Source organism: Lipotes vexillifer, unplaced genomic scaffold (assembly GCF_000442215.2).
Source record: "Lipotes vexillifer unplaced genomic scaffold, Lipotes_vexillifer_v1.1 C27173183, whole genome shotgun sequence".
NCBI classification, from domain to species: domain Eukaryota; kingdom Metazoa; phylum Chordata; class Mammalia; order Artiodactyla; family Lipotidae; genus Lipotes; species Lipotes vexillifer.
Window position 1 is genome coordinate 1 of NW_006789574.1, and position 3,296 is coordinate 3,296.

At 42.6% G+C, this 3,296-nt stretch overlaps 1 non-coding gene across 1 annotated transcript; it reads right to left on the minus strand.

The window, feature by feature from the left end:
- Positions 1-1,715: 1,715 nt before the first annotated feature.
- TRNAE-UUC (transfer RNA glutamic acid (anticodon UUC)) lies at positions 1,716-1,787 on the minus strand. Its single transcript has one exon. It is a non-coding gene; the product is annotated as a tRNA-Glu (tRNA).
- Between the last annotated feature and the right edge of the window lie 1,509 nt (positions 1,788-3,296).

Here is a 3,296-nt window from a genome sequence, read left to right on the forward strand (position 1 = left end):
GAAGATCCCACATGCTGCGGAGCAACTAAGCCCGTGCGCCACAACTACTGAACCTGCGCTCTAGAGCCCGTGCACCGCAACTACTGAGCCCGCATGTCTAGAACCCGTGCCCCGCAACGAGAGAAGCCACCGCAATGAGAAGCCCGCGCACCACAATGAAGAGTAGCCCCCACTCCACACAACTAGAGAAAGCCCACGTGCAGCAATGAAGACCCAACGCAGCCAAAAATACATAAATTAATTTAAAATGGATTTCTGTTTTAAAAAAAGAAGAAAAAAAAGAAAGGTGCTTGTTAAGGGAAGCAGGGAACATAGTCCTATAAGTGCTGTAAGTTTCACCAAGACTGCTTCTGAAGTTTTGCATTTATGAAAAATTCAATTAAATTCAAAGGTATATAGTAACATGCCAAGCAAGGAAGATGACGTTCTTTTCCCAGTTTCTAGACACATAAGATTTATATTCTGGTCAGAACTAATGGCCCACAAAGCCTCTGGCACCAGAGACATGCTATGCAATGGGATGACTGTCCTTGAACTCAACCTCAAAGATTTTTAGAAACATCCCATTTTTCATTAATCGATCTTTTATAAATTAGATACATCCGTATCAATTCCTTTATCCATACCTTTTAAAAACTATGCATTTGGTTGGTGGCAGTTAAGTCATAACTCTTAAAATTTACTCCCCAATTCCTTTCACTTGTCGTGCATGTGCTTACAAGACACTGCAGGAGGGGAAAGGATAGCATAGGAGTTAGCCGGGGATACGAGTCTAGGGGGAGCTGCTCTCCCAGGCTGGAGCTCTCCCTCCAGCCCCAGGGAGCAGCACAGCCAAGGAAGCCAAATGGGCTCCTGGCAGTGTGTCTGACACCCGGAGTGGGCTTGAGTGCTTTGATGCGATGACTTGTATCCTTCCCTGTTCGCATTTCGAGTGTGAACGAACCATCTGCATTCTTTGTCATTCAGCAGGCACTTTATAAGCTCATCCATGGACGTTTCAGACGCTGTGCCAGGTGCTGGGGAGATGAGGATTATTAAGAGAGTGTCTCCAAGAGTTCACAGTACAGTGGGAGGAGATTGACATGTAAATGCCCCAACTCCTTTCAGTGAAGAAATAGCAGTGAATTAATCCCCACTCTGCCCAACAAGCCCAGCAAAGTTATATCACAATTCCTTTTTTAAAATTTGTGGTGTTAGCTTAAAAGAAGGTGTCTATCCCCAGTTCTTTTCACTGTCAAGAGTATCATAAAGAAAATGTTAAGTCCAAGGTGAAGGCTGATATCAAAGCAAATGACATTCTCTCTTGATCTAGGAAAGGGGTGGGGAGAACCATGTACAGTCCTACCTGAGCAGCTGGTTTGAGGATGTTGTATGCCCAATCCAAAGGGTGGTTCATCTCTTTCAGGAGCAGCTTACCTTTCTGCTACATGCTGTAAGTATTGCCCAAACAAAAGCATTTCCTTAATTGAGAATCACTTTGGCCGAGTTTGGATTATTTCAAGACATACTTATTTTCTCTGAACATTACCTTCCCCCCCAAATATTCATTCAGACAATGCCTGCATTAGGATAGACCACACTCTATTTATTCAGATCTAGAAAGTTACACTACTAAGGTAGAATTGCAAATACTGAGTCTTCTAATAGGATAAAACGTTTTAAAATAATTACCTTTTTTTTTTTTTGGCTGCGCTGCACAGCTTATGCAATCTTGGTTCCCTGACCAGGGATTGAACCTGGGACACGGCAGTGAAAGCCCCGAATCCTAACCACTAGACCAGCAGGGAACTCCCTAAAATAATTACTCTTTGAAGTGATCTGGAAGAGGTGTAATTTCCACAATAATTTGAGAAGGAAAATGGAAATCAAAAGTGATTTTACCTATATAAAAATGTCCAAATAAAAAATGAAAAATTCACTAAAATATCCAGACAATGGGGTAGGCTCAAGTAAATGGCCAGGTTTTTCATGTAAATATGTGGTAGGTAGATGCAGCTGAGGTTGGATTGGCCCCACAAGCCCAGGTGGTGAAGCCAGGTTTCAGACCATTAGTGAGCAACAGCTGAACAAGGCTCTGGAGAGCTCCCGGACAGTGCCCAGCAAGCACCGTCTAGCGTGGTGGTTATTGGGGGAGGTGATGTTTAGTCACAAGTGGCTGCACAACAAGGAAAACTGGAATACATGTATCAGTTAGGCTTTATTTTTCTCTCATAGGCGCTGAGTTATACTCCTGTTGAGGTTAAAGAATCCGATGAAAAAACAAAGAGAGACATTCACAGGTAAAGAACAGTTTTGCAAAGAGAGAACCTTTTCCGCAGCAAGCCTGATGTTTATGTTTTTAACACCCACCCCCGCTCCCAGTGCAGAATGAATTTGCTTCCTCCCTCCCATCCTGTAATATAGTTTGTGCAAAAGGATTGTGTGTGTGGCAGGTTTCTGAGTGTGGCCAGTCTCCAAGGCCTTATTCACGAAGGCACCATGACGTCTTTGTGCATGGCCATGACAGAGGAGCAGCATAAGTCTGTGATCATCGATTGTAGTAGCTCCCAGCCTCAGTTCCACAACGCAGGTGAGCCACAACGCAGGTGAGCCACAACCCCGGGAGCAGGCTTGTGAATCTCCTTTTTTGCGCTGAGAACAAATGAACTTATCCTTCCTGTCTTGTGCAGTTTTACATGTTTATCCCCAAATCACCAAAAACAATAGCAGTTTTAGAAACGTGGAAATCATGTCATGCTTAGCAATTCTTCTCCTAGGTATAATATAGAGAACTCTTGTATATGTACACAAGGAGACAAATACAAGATGTTCATAAGGGCACTATTTGAAATAGCAAAGAACTGAAAGCAACTTAAGTGTCTGTCAACAGGAGAACTGATAACATTTAACATATGCAAAATAATACTATATAGGGATTATAGATAAAGTATGTGGCAAAAGTTTAAAGAAAGACATGGGCATGATAATTCTTTCTGATGGGAAAGGAAGGGGATGCGATTGGGAAGAGGCACATTGGAGCCTCAACCATTTTGGTATTCCTTAACCAGGTGGTGAGTTAAGTTTTTTTAGACCATTATAGAAGTCTTAAATAATTCATTATAAGAGTTTTTATAAAGGAGGAAAGAATATCATGATGTATACAAATATTGAATCATTATGTTGTGCACCTGAAACTAATATGTCAATTACACCTCAATTTAAAAAAAAGAAAATAGGGCTTCCCTGGTGGCGCTGTGGTTGAGAGTCCGCCTGCCGATGCAGGGGACACAGGTTCGTGCCCCGGTCTGGGAAGATCC